Source organism: Entelurus aequoreus, linkage group LG09 (genome assembly GCF_033978785.1).
Source record: "Entelurus aequoreus isolate RoL-2023_Sb linkage group LG09, RoL_Eaeq_v1.1, whole genome shotgun sequence".
Taxonomy (NCBI): Eukaryota; Metazoa; Chordata; class Actinopteri; order Syngnathiformes; family Syngnathidae; genus Entelurus; species Entelurus aequoreus.
In genome coordinates this window covers 15061835-15076153 of record NC_084739.1, presented here as the reverse complement: position 1 = coordinate 15076153, position 14319 = coordinate 15061835, and the positions used below count along the sequence as shown (strand labels likewise).

The 14319-nt window shown below is 39.6% G+C and overlaps 1 protein-coding gene across 1 annotated transcript in view; it reads right to left on the bottom strand.

The window, feature by feature from the left end:
- The window catches only part of slit1a (slit homolog 1a (Drosophila)), a 317948-nt gene that overhangs the window by 87195 nt on the left and 216434 nt on the right, over positions 1-14319 (bottom strand).

The following is a 14319-nucleotide window of genomic DNA, read 5'->3' as shown; positions in this document are numbered from 1 at the left end:
CCCAGCTGTGATAGGTCCAGTCATAACATCCTCAGAACCAATAAACATTCTGCATACTAAAGTGGCGTGGAAACGGACTAGAAGAGGGGCGGGGGGGGGGGGGGGTGCAAAGTTTTGGGGTTTGGGAAAGGGCCTCTTCTCGATGTTAAGACTTTCCAGCACTTACGCTATCATATGAAAAATTGCAAACAATAACCATCGCGATCGGTCAAGACAATGAAAACATTCCCCCGCTCGCGGAGTCTAATCAGTGTCAGCTGGCCGCAGGGGAGCAGGCAGCACCAGAGGCCATTAGTGTGGGCGTGCATGTCCGGCGTGTTCCAAGCTGCTACTTAAGTTGGGCCCCGGACCAATTCCCCGGTGTGGCTGGCACGGGGGCTGTTTATCTGCAGGTCAGTTGACAGCTTTTAAAAGTGTTCTTAACAAGGCTCTGCAGGAGCCAGCTGGGGTTCTGTTAGCTTGTCCTGCCACACTGAGCCCCCCCCACGCCCCCCCCACCCCAAACCAAATGGAGATACAGCCCCCTCTCGCTACCTGGTGACGATCGTTACACTGCAAAAACTGAAATTTAAGTACGATTAAATATCTCAAATAAGGGTGATATTTACTTATTTTCTGTCTGATAAGATAATTCTTCTCACTAAGCAGATTTTATGTTGGAGTGTTTTACTTCTTTTTAAAGGCCTACTGAAAGCCACTACTACCGACCACGCAGTCTGATAGTTTATATATCAATGATGAAATCTTAACATTGCAATACATGCCAATACGGCCGGGTTAACTTATAGAGTGCAATTTTAAATTTCCCGCGAAACTTCCGGTTGAAAACGTCTATGTATGATGACGTATGCGCGTGACGTCGATGGTTGAAACGGAAGTATTGGGACACATTGTAGCCCAATACAAACAGCTCTGTTTTCATCGCAAAATTCCACAGTATTCTGGACATCTGTGTTGGTGAATCTTTTGCAATTTGTTTAATGAACAATGGAGACTGCAAAGAAGAAAGCTGTAGGTGGGATCGGTGTATTAGCGGCTGGCTGCAGTAACACAACCAGGAGGACTTTGACTTGGATAGCAGACACGCTATCCAACGCTAGCCGCCGACCGCATCGATGATCGGGTGAAGTCCTTCGTCGCGCCGTCGATCGCTGGAACGCAGGTGAGCACGGGTGTTGATGAGCAGATGAGGGCTGGCTGGCGTAGGTGGATAGCTAATATTTTTAGCACAGCTCTGTGAGGTCCCGTAGCTAAGTTAGCTTCAATGGCGTTGTTAGCAACAGCATTGTTAAGCTTCGCCAGGCTGGAAAGCATTAACCGTGTAGTTACAGGTCCATGGTTTAATAGTATTGTTGATTTTCTGTCCATCCTTCCAGTCAGGGGCTTATTTCTTTTGTTTCTATCTGCATTTAAGCACGATGCTATCACGTTAGCTCTGTAGCTAAAGTGCTTCACCGATATATTGTCGTGGAGATAAAAGTCACTGTGAATGTCCATTTTGCGTTCTCGACTCTCATTTTCAAGAGGATATAGTATCCGAGGTGGTTTAAAATACAAATCCGTGATCCACAAGAGAAAAAGGAGAAAGTGTGGAATCCAATGAGCCAGCTTGTACCTAAGTTACGGTCAGAGCGAAAAAAGATACGTCCTGCACTGCATTCTAGTCCTTCACTCTCACGGTCCTCATCCACGAATCTTTCATCCTCGCTCAAATTAATGGGGTAATCGTCGCTTTCTCGGTCCGAATCGCTCTTGCTGCTGGTGTAAACAATGGGGAAATGTGAGGAGCCCTTCAACCTGTGACGTCACGCTACTTCCTGTACAGGCAAGGCTTTTTTTATCAGCGACCAAAAGTTGCGAACTTTATCGTCGATGTTCTCTACTAAATCCTTTCAGCAAAAATATGGCAATATCGCGAAATGATCAAGTATGACACATAGAATGGATCTGCTTTGCCCGTTTAAATAAAAAAAAAAATCATTTCAGTAGCCCTTTAAGGGTTTTGGTCCTAAATGATCTCAGTAAGATATTACAGCTTGTTGTTGAGATTTGATGACCTATATTGAGTAAAACATGCTTGAAACTAGAATATCAACTGATGCAAAGCTGTGTCATCCACACTCACAAGTATAAAACTACTTTCTTAAAGTAATAATTTCTTACTTCAAGCATGAAAAAAAAATCATGATGCCGAGCGCATATCATTACGTCAAGATAATGGCACTAGCATTTACTTAATTTAAGAATATTTTTCAACATATTGAGCAAAAAGGTCTCTTTTTTTTTCTACCAAGAAAAGTGAACTTGTTATTAGTGAGGATATACTTATTTTAAGGTATTTTTGGGATCATTGAGGTTAGCTAATTTTACTTGTTTTGGAAAGTCTTGACAAGCCAATTTTTCTTGTTCTATTGGCAGATAATTTTGCTTAGTTCAAATAAAATACCCCTAATTTTATTTTATTTTTTTCTTGTTTTTGAACACTGACTTTTTGCAGTGCAGAAGGTCGAGGAAACGGTGATCATTTTATTGGGTTAGGGTTAGGGTTGGTGTTGGGGTTGGGTTTGGGTTATGGTTAGGGTTGGTGTTGGGGTTAGGGTTAGGGTTGGGGTTGGGGTTGGGGTTAGGGTTAGAGGGTTAGGGTTAGGGTTAAGACTAACTAAGACTCTTAGTTAATGGCTTACTGGTTGCACAATAAGGCCATGCAGGATAAGGCATTAATAAGTACTTAATAAGGCATTAATAAGTAGTTAATAATGACTAATTAAGAGCCAATATGTTACTAATTTGCATGTTAATAAGCAACTAATTAATGGTGAATATGTTCCCCATACTAAATTGTTGCTTTACATTGTTTCTTATGGAGAAATTGGCTTCAATATCCAAACTTTTCAATTTAGGAACCCTGCTCAAGAACCAGTTATGTTCCTAAATTGAGGTTCCACTGTACTTTTTTACCTTACACCAGACACTAGTTGAATATTGTAGCGTCAAATCACCCACAAACGTGTCATTATGCCACACTGCAAGGTGTGGATCAATACCAGATCTTCTGTGTCACCTCGGATTTGACTGCTTTGGTTCCCCCCCTGCTGTCACCGATGTTGCGCATATTTGGGGAAGATAATTTGCCCCCAACCCCCAATGGAGATAAAGCCACCGCTCGCTACCTGGCGAGGATCGTTAAAAGGTGGAGGAAACGGGGATCATTCGAAAGCTGCGAATTACTGACGACGGTTGCAACCACAAGCTCTTAAAAATGAGGGGAACATTTCCACACAATTTAATCATTCAATTAAGGACATTTCTGATTCACCACATGCCTCTGAGGCCCACGTTGCTATGTTTATGGCACAGAATGTTTTGTGAAACATAAACCACCAAAATGTCAATGTCTCATGGTCTGCACCCACCCCCCCACTGCCCTTTCTGAAAGCAGCGTGTCCGTCCTCCACATATGGGGCGCTATAGCGGCAATTGACATTCTTGGGATGGCAGTGATTCCAGACCACAGATTCCTGCGGTGGCCGTGCTCCGGCGGTCTGTTTTAGTCTGCCTGTCCCCATGTGTCTGTGAATTTGCCGCAATGTGACGGCGCTGTGGTTCCTTTGCCCTCACATGGCGGCGGCGGCGCGCTGCGGGGCCAAAGTGGCTTTAGTGCTTTTTCTTGGCAACCAGTTTGTGTCATTGAGTTTTTTGTGCACAGCGTCTCACAGAAACACTACTTCATGACAGTGTTTGTTCTTAAAGGGGACCCATGATGATTTGCGTCTTTCGTGACAGTTGTTACAATGTTGAATACTCGGGTCAAATCAAAAGGTTCATGCGTTTGGGTGTGAGTTTGCACGCAGTTTTGGATGCATTTGGCTCTGTCTTTTTTTTAAGGGTTAACCCTTGTGTGGTGTTCGGGTCTGTGGGACCCCTTTTCATTTTTTATTAAAAGAAAAATGATACAATTAATTAATTTTTCAAACAGAGACTTACTGACTTCGGCTCATTTTCTGTGAAGAAAATATATCAGAATACATATTTAATGACCACACACCATACACCCCCCCCCCCCCCCCCCCACACACACACACACAGCAGGTCTAGACAGGAGGAGGACAGAGTGTAGGTACACAGAACATCAGAGGGTCAAATGTGCGAGAAAATGAGAGCAGACAGTGTTGACAAACAACAGGTGCAGAAACACAAAAGAAGAATCCCTGTGGGATGCAGAAACTGGCAGAGAAATTTTCCGTGCAACGTTCATATTGTTGTTACTAAGCCAGCGTTTGTGGGTCAGATGGACCCGTTGCATTTTGTGGCTTTTAATGCCTCACAATCCAACACTTTTATGTTAAAATACTGAACAGATGTTTATTGGGATAAGGTGAACATCTGTTCAGTATTTTAACACAAAAGTGTTTGATTGTGAGGCATTAAAAGCCACAAAATGCAACGGGTCCATCAGACCCACAAACGCTGGCTGAGTAACAACAATATGAACGTTGCACGGAACACTTTTATGTTAAAATACTGAACAGATGTTTATTGGGATAAGGTAAACATCTGTTCAGTATTTTAACATAAAAGTGTTTGATTGTGAGGCATTAAAAGCCACAAAATGCAACGGGTCCATCAGACCCACAAACGCTGGCTGAGTAACAACAATATGAACGTTGCACGGAAAATTTCTCTGCCAGTTTCTGCATCCAACAGGGATTCTTCTTTTGTGTTTCTGCACCTGCGGTTCCCACACAAGGTTGCAACATTGTTTGTCAACACTGTCTGCTCTCATTTTCTCGCACATTTGACCCTCTGATGTTCTGTGTACCTACACTCTGTCCTCCTCCTGTCTAGGCCTGCTGTGTGTGTGTGTGTGTGTGTGTGTGTGTGTGTGTGTGTGTGTGTGTGTGTGTGTGTGTGTGTGTGTGTGTGTGTGTGTGTGTGTGTGTGTGTGTGTGTGTGTGTGTGTGTGTGCGTGCGTGCGTGTGTGTGTGTGTGTGTGGACCCGTTGCATTTTGTGGCTTTTAATGCCTCACAATCAAACACTTTTATGTTAAAATACTGAACAGATGTATATTGGGATAAGGTAAACATCTGTTCAGTATTTTAACATAAAAGTGTTTGATTGTGAGGCATTAAAAGCCACAAAATGCAACGGGTCCATCAGACCCACAAACGCTGGCTGAGTAACAACAATATGAACATTACACAAGGGTTAAGATCGGCTACGTTGTGACGTCACAGGGAGGTGGACGTACTTATGTGGACATTAACTATAATTTATCCGCCGCAAAACTCTGACGGTAAAAGACGGCGATATTACAACTTGGTTTGAGGGAACACGAGAAGGCAGGAGATGACCACAGATGATGCGCTAGCTGTTCAAAGTCAGGACCCAGGGTGGACCACTCATCTGTGCATCAGTTGGGGACGTCTCTGCGCTGCTGACCTGTCTCCGCTCAAGATGATCTCCTGCTGGCCCCACTATGGACAGGACTCCCACTATTATGTTAGATCCACTATGGACAGGACTCCCACTATTATGTTAGATCCACTATGGACTGGACTCCCACTATTATGTTAGATCCACTATGGACAGGACTCCCACTATTATGTTAGATCCACTATGGACTGGACTCCCACTATTATGTTAGATCCACTATGGACAAGACTCCCACTATTATGTTAGATCCACTATGGACTGGACTCCCACTATTATGTTAGATCCACTATGGACTGGACTCCCACTATTATGTTAGATCCACTATGGACTGGACTCCCACTATTATGTTAGATCCACTATGGACTGGACTCCCACTATTATGTTAGATCCACTATGGACTGGACTCTCACAATATTATGTTAGATCCACTATGGACTGGACTCTCCCACTATTACGTTAGATCCACTATGGACTGGACTCTCCCACTATTATGTTAGATCCACTATGGACTGGACTCTCACACTCCAAGGTTTCTCATTGTCATCCCATTGGGTTGAGTTTTTTCTTGCCCTGATGTGGGATCTGAGCCGAAGATGTCGTTGTGGCTTGTGCAGCCCTTTGAGACACTCGTGATTTAGGGCTATATAAGTAAACATTGATGGATTGATTGATTGAGGAAGTATTATTTTCAAATAATCGACATGCAGTGGCATAAATGATGCTAAAAAGCAGATCTTTTTGTGCATCTCTGTATTGATCGGAAATAGACTGAGCTGCATGGCAGTTTCCCAAAATAAGAATAAGCTAAAAAGGAAAAAAAAAAGTACCTTAATAAAAAAAAAAAAATGGTGATCAGAATCAGAATCAGAAGTACTTTAGTAATCCCTGAGGGGAAATTAACATTCTCATCACAATCCCCCCCAAAATAATAATAATGATAATAATAGAATATAATAGAATAGAATAGAAAGTACTTTATTGATCCCTGGGGGAAATTCAGCACCACAGTTTGCTCACAATAAACAATAAACCCTTAGGTATTTTTTACATGTTAATAATATAAATACAGTCTATTATAGAGCATTATTCACATGTGAATAATATAAATACAGCCTGTTATATAGCATTATTCACATGTGGATAATATAAATACAGTCTATTATACAGCATTATTCACATGTGGATAATATAAATACAGTCTATTATACAGCATTATTCACATGTGAATAATATAAATACAGTCTATTATACAGCATTATTCACATGTGAATAATATAAATACAGTCTATTATACGGCATTATTCACATGTGAATAATATAAATACAGTCTATTATACTGCATTATTCACATGTGAATAATATAAATACAGCCTGTTATATAGCATTATTCACATGTGGATAATATAAATACAGTCTATTATACAGCATTATTCACATGTGAATAATATAAATACAGTCTATTATACGGCATTATTCACATGTGGATAATATAAATACAGCCTGTTATATAGCATTATTCACATGTGGATAACATAAATACAGTCTATTATACAGAATTATTCACATGTGGATAATATAAATACTGTCTATTATACATTTAAGTACAGTCAAAAAGAAACATATGCATTATACAGTCTGATGGCTGTCGGTATGAAGGACTTCCTGTGTCGTTCCGTGTTGTAATTATAATAATAATAATAATTTAAAAATGATAAACCTAATTGAGCACATGTCGGGCATCTTCAAGCAGAAGAAAGATGGAGGAGTGCAAAGTGTCTAACATGACGTCATCATGGAGGAGTGGAAGTAAGCTTGGGCCGATAACACATTTTGGTGGACGATACATTGACATAGAAATGATTGCAGACAAACGATATTATTGTCAACAATATTTTGACAACAAATTAGCTACTGATGTAATGATAATGCATAATAATATGGCAGGTGTACCCTTTAAATACGATTCATTTGTATTTATCCTATATTTTAACATCGTAATTGGAATGTAAATGTTTTACATGTCCAATCAAATAAAAAAAAATAAAAATAAAAAAAATAAAAAAATAAAATATATATATATATATATATATATATATATATATATATATATATATATATATATATATATATATATATATATATATATATATATATATATATATATATATATATACACTTTGTCAGCAAATATTTATCAACCAAAAGCATTATAATAGGTTTTGTGTGGAGGACCCTCAAATATACACAATGGAAACAATTAATAAAATGTCTAAAGTCATTGTGACTAAAATGATCACAGTTACCATTATTACCACGATACTGTTAAATGTGCTCAATAAGTACTTATACGCACACTAAAATATTTTACCCAAGCTGTATTTTTTTATAATAACTAAAATAAATAGCCACAAAATATACTTTATTGGCAGAAGAAATAGTTCGGGCTTCATAAGAGCCATATCATTTTTATTTGTGTGTTTAAATATGTTTATCTTATTCCATTTTAATTTGTAAATGTTTTAGAATGTTGTTTTTTTTTTTAAATAAATGCAGATTGGGTGATCGGTTCTTTTCACTTCATGTTCATGTGAACGGACCTCTGTCTGTTTCAAGTTTATATCCATCACTTTGTGCAAAAACAGCACAGCCTTTATGTTCAAAGTGAATACTGTATCTTACTTGTTTAGGCAGTAATGTGTTTATACAAGATTAGATCGGGGTAGGGACATTTCCTAATGGGAAAAGGCATTAATGCAAGCTAACGCTAGTCCTACTATACATTTATCAAGGTGCATTTATTAATCAGAGTTTTTGGATCATTTTAAATTAATACGGTAATACTAACCGTCTGGAGTTTTACAGCGGTTATCATTACTACAGTTTATGTGCATGCAGTACAAACGCTCACAGCTACTGAAGTATATGCAAATGAGTGACCGCTCTTCTAACCAATAACAACGCATGCATTTGGCAGTTAGACACCGGAAAAGATTCAGAATTGATTTTCATTTATCGTTTCAACTGACCAAGTCGAAGGGATCTACCTCATTCATATATACACTACCGTTCAAAAGTTTGGGGTCACATTGAAATGTCCTTATTTTTGAAGGAAAAGCACTTTAAACTAGTCTTATCTTTAAAGAAATACACTCTAGTCTGGTAAATGACTATTCTAGCTGCAAATGTCTGGTTTTTGGTGCAATATCTCCATAGGTGTATAGAGGCCCATTTCCAGCAACTATCACTCCAGTGTTCTAATGGTACAATGTGTTTGCTCATTGGCTCAGAAGGCTAATTGATGATTAGAAAACCCTTGTGCAATCATGTTCACACATCTGAAAACAGTTTAGCTCGTTACAGAAGCTACAAAACTGACCTTCCTTTGAGCAGATTGAGTTTCTGGAGCATCACATTTGTGGGGTCAATTAAACGCTCAAAATGGCCAGAAAAAGAGAACTTTCATCTGAAACTCGACAGTCTATTCTTGTTCTTAGAAATGAAGGCTATTCCACAAAATTGTTTGGGTGACCCCAAACTTTTGAACGGTAGTGTATATAATTTATATTTATTTATTTATGAAAGAGACGTTTTTGTTAACAAGTTAAAGGTGTTTAATGATAATACAAGCATGTTGAACACACATATATACCTTTCTTTCATGAAGACAATAATATAAGTTGGTGTATTACCTGATTCTGGTGACTTCCATTGATTGGAATCAGACAGTAGTGATGATAACTAGAGATGTCCGATAATGGCTTTTTTGCCGATATCCGATATTCCGATATTGTCCAACTCTTAATTACCGATACCGATATCAACCGATACGGATATATACAGTCGTGGAATTAACACATTATTATGCCTAATTTTGTTGTGATGCATTAAACAATGTAACAAGGTTTTCCAAAATAAATCAACTCATGTTATGGAAAAAAATGCCAACATGGCACTGCCATATTTATTATTGAAGTCACAAAGTGCATTATTTTTTTTAACATGCCTCAAAACAGCAGCTTGGAATTTGGGACATGCTCTCCCTGAGAGAGCATGAGGAGGTTGAGGTGGGCGGGGTTGGGGGGGCGGGTTTGCGTTTTTAGGGGATAGCGGGGGCTGTATATTGTAGCGTCCCGGAAGAGTTAGTGCCGCAAGGGGTTCTGGGTATTTGTTCTGTTGTGTTACGGTGCGGATGTTCTCCCGAAATGTGCTCGTCATTCCTGTTTGGTGTGGGTTCACAGTGTGGCGCATATTTGTAACAGTGTTAAAGTTGTTTATACGGCTACCCTCAGTGTGACCTGTATGGCTGTTGACCAAGTATGCTTGCATTCACTTGTGTATGTGAAAAGCCGTAGATATTACGTGATTGGGCCGGCACGCAAAGGCAGTGCCTTTAAGGCACGCCCCCCAATATTGTTTTCTGGGTGGAAATCGGGAGAATGGTTGCCCCGGGAGATTTTCGGGAGGGGCACTGAAATTTGGGAGTCTCCCGGGAAAATCGGGAGTGTTGGCAAGTATGACTGGGAGACGCAACCGCTCTGTACTTCTCCCTACGTCCGTGTACCACTCCGTACAGCTGCGTTTTAAAAAGTCATGCGTTTTACTTTTTGAAACCGATACCGATAATTTCCGATATTGCATTTTAAAGCATTTATCGGCCGATAATATCGGCAGGCCGATATTATCGGACATCTCTAATGATAACGTCCGCATTTTTCGAATGGAGGAGAAAAAAAGTCCTCCTTTCTGTCCAACACCACAATGAAGTGGTTGGTTTTTGGCATCTTATATGTCCAGCTTCCATACTCGTTTTTATGCACTTAACAATAAACAAACTGGCGGCAAACTCCGTAGCTTACGTCTGCTCGCTTTCTGAGACTCTTATTTTGTTAGCGCAGGCAGGACGAAGCGGCGCTTTTATTGTGAAGATAGGAACTGTGCAGACGGTCTTTAGAGTTTTGACGGCTTGAGAGTCTGTTGAAATAAATACAAATTCTCGCCTTCCTGTCGGTCATTTTTTCTTAATAATCCTCGGGTGTCGTAAATTTCAATCAAGCGACATCATAGTGAAGATAGACGATTGCTCATTTTTAGGACTATTTTTCTAATGCCTGGCTGGCGATCGACTGACACACCCTCCGCCATCGACCGGTAGCTCGCGATGGACGTAATGGGCACCCCTGCCCAAGAGTATTAAGGCAGTGTTACATACTGTAACAATGGCACACACTTGTACAGTGTGAGGTGTACTAATGACAATAATGGCTGTGTGTAGGCACAGTGACTACTCTAAAGCACATCATTTCTATAGTAGTAGAACCTTAAAGACATTCAGACATTAAATTGTCACTCCTGACCGATCGATACGTGCAAGTGACTAAATCCTCCCCAATCAACGACGAAGCGTCTCCGTCTGTTCGCTGAAAAAGAAACAATCCCTTCAATCAATGCTTCCCCTCCAATGAATCAGACTGACCGCTTGCGTGCGTGTCCGCCTGTGAGCCACAGTCAGCACAATCAATGATCTTGATCCTTTTCATTAAAGTCCAAGCATGGCTTTCATTAAAGAGGGAAACAGCTTTTTTTATTTTATTTTTTTAAAGAAAAAATGCATGCATGAGTTTGGAAGAGAAGTAATGGCAGACTTTGGCGTTAGCTGGAGCGAACTGGACCTGGCCTCACCAGAGAGCTGTACACAAACCAGCTCACATCCCATAAACACCAGCGTTCATTAGGGGAGAGCAGGGCAAGGAGGTTTTTTTTAACACATAATAAGAGTGTGTGTGTGTGTGCATGTGTGTGTGTGTGTGTGCCTCATTAACAAGGCGTCCGGCCAGCCTTGATGCCCCGCTGTAATTGAAACTGATTTTATAACTAGAAGAGGCAATTCCTGAAATGCTGACAGAATGTAGTATGAATGTTGGAATGGTTTGAATGTTGAATAGTTTGAATTTCCAGGAAAACCGGAATTTGGTTTTGGAACTTAGAAAAATGTCCCATTCATTTCAATGGGAATTTCATGTTTGTTCCCCCCGGGATGCAGACGGACCACTCCGGACAGGACGTGCAGGTAGGAACATGATTTCTTCTCAGAACTCGAACAAGTACCAAAACAGAAAACAAGCCAGAGGAGTAAACGTGCCGATAGCACTGGATGCTAGGGCTAACACTTAGCATGGACTAGAGACAGGCAATACTCACGTAATAGTAGCTTGAAGCAAACAATGAAGCCAGGCCGACTGACCGGCAAAGGCAGGCTTAAATAATGCCTCTGATTAGTGCTCGGGAAACAGGTGAGCGTCCCGAACACCAATCAGAGGCAGGTGAAAATAATGAGCAACCATGGTAACTAAAACAAACTCAAGGGTGCACAAAACAGGAACTGAGGGAGTCCAAAACCAACAGAAAAATAACAAAAACATGATCCGGGCCACGGATCATGACAGGTTGGTGTTGGAATTTGTCAATTTTTCAAATCAGTCGAGAAATGTTGAAGTAGTAACATGTTGAATTGAGAAATGGCATTACGGAATTTCGGGAATTCCTGGAATTTCGGGAAAACTGGGAATTTTTCCAGTTCAAAAAACAACTTCGTTTTTTTGTCCTAATTAAGAGGAATTTTTTGACGGTGGAACAGTTGAAATGCTTCGAAAAATGTGGAAGGAGTAGTCGCCAGAAAAAAGGGTGGAAATAGGGCTTTGGAATACCAGGAATTATGGAAAATCCTGTAATTTGTCTGAACTTGTAAAAAAGAGTAGTTTGAATGTCCAGCATGGTGAAATATGTTGAAGGTGGAATGGTTTGAAAAGGTGGAAAAATGTGGAAATGGTGAATGTTTGAAAAATGGCCAATTCATTTTAAATGGGAAAAATGTCCCGGAAAACATGGAATTCTGGGAAATCTGGGAATTTTTGGAATTTGCCAAGGGAAATCCTGCGATTCCCGAATAGGCTGACTAGTTTGAAGTTGGAACGGTTTGAATCGGGTGAAAAATGTGGAGGGTAGAGCACGCCAAAATCTGGAGAAGAAGAAGAAGTTGAACTAGAAGAGGCAATTCCTGAAGGAATTGCGTGTGACTGCTCCAATGCTGAAGTTGAACTGAAATGCTGACAGAATGTAGTATGAATGTAAGAATAGTTTGAATGTTGGAATGGTTTGAATGTTGAATGGTTTGAATTTCCAGGAAAACCGGAATTTGGTTTGGAACTTAGAAAAATGTCCCATTTATTTCAATGGGAATTTCATGGAAATGTGGGAATTTGGGGAAAAGAGGGAATTTGTTTGAGAATGCTAAAAATATGTGAATGTTCTGTAAGATTGGTTGGTGTTGGAATTTGTCAAATTTTTCAAATCGGTCGAGAAATGTTGAAGTAGTAACATGTTTTTATTTTTATTCTTATTGTAATATTTTTCTATTTTCTTTCCATTTATACCCAAATTATTTACTTTTTACTTTTTAAATTCGATCTCAATTCTGTACACTGTTGCTGGAATTTTAATTTTCCTGAGGGAACTCTCCTGAAGGAATCAATAAAGTACTATCTATCTATCTATCTATCTATCTATCTATCTATCTATCTATCTATCTATCTATCTATCTATCTATCTATCTATCTATCTATCTATCTATCTATCTATCTATCTATCTATGTTGAATTGAGAAATGGCATTACGGAATTCCTGGAATTTTTCCAGTTCAAAAAACAACTTTGTTTTTTGTCCTAATTAAGAGCAATGTTTTGACGGTGGAACGGTTGAAATGCTTTGAAAAATGTGGAAGAAATAGTCGCAAGAAAAAAGGGTGGAAATAGGTCTTTGGAAAACCAGGAATTATGGAAAATCCTGTAATTTGTTTGAACTTGGAAAAAGAGTAGTTTGAATGTCCAGCATGGCGAAATATGTTGAAGGTGGAATGGTTTGAAAAGGTTGAAAAATGTGGAAATGGTGAATGTTTGAAAAATGGCCAATTCATTTTAAATGGGAAAAATGTTCAGGAAAACCTGGAATTCTGGGAAATCCAGCGATTGCCGAATAGGCTGAACAGTTTGAAGTTGGAACGGTTTGAATCGGGTGAAAAATGTGGAGGGTAGAGCGCACCAAAATCTGGAGAAGAGGAAGAAGTTGAATAATAAATAGATTAATTTTGGTGTAGAAAACCGTTTCAAACCATTCCAACTTCAAACTGTTCAGCCTATTCGGGAATCACAGGATTTCCCTTGACAAATTCCAAAAAATCACAGATTTCCCAGAATTCCAGGTTTTCCGGGACATTTTTCCCATTCAAAATGAATTGGCCATTTTTCAAACATTCACCATTTCCACATTTTTCAACTTATTCAAACCATTCCACCTTCAACACATTCCACCATTCTAGACATTCAAACTACCCTTTTTCCAAGTTAAAAAAAAAATCCAGAATTTTCCATAATTCCTGGTTTTCCAAAGCCCTATTTCCACCCTTTTTTCTGGCGACTACTCCTTCCACATTTTTCAAAGCATTTCAACAAAGTTGTATTTTGGACTGGAAAAATACCCGGTTTTGAAATCTGAGATTTTTTTGGAATTTGTCAAGGGGAATCCCGCGATTCCCGAATAGGCTGAAAAGTTTGAAGTTGGAACGGTTTGAATCGAAACATGTAGAAGGTAGAGCGTGCCAAAATCTGGAGAAGAAGAAGAAGTTGAATAATAAATAGATTAATTGTGTGTGAATGCTTTGGAGCATTCACACAATGAACTTCAAGCACGCATCAACCCCCAATAAAACCTTCCCTTTTTTTTCTTAGTCCAATGGTTAGTTGAAAAGTCAGGAAAGAAGAGGCGGGAAGAAAGTTTTTAGTGAAGGTAAGGCTGGGAAAGGGGATGGAAAACTTAATCAGAACCGGTTCCCA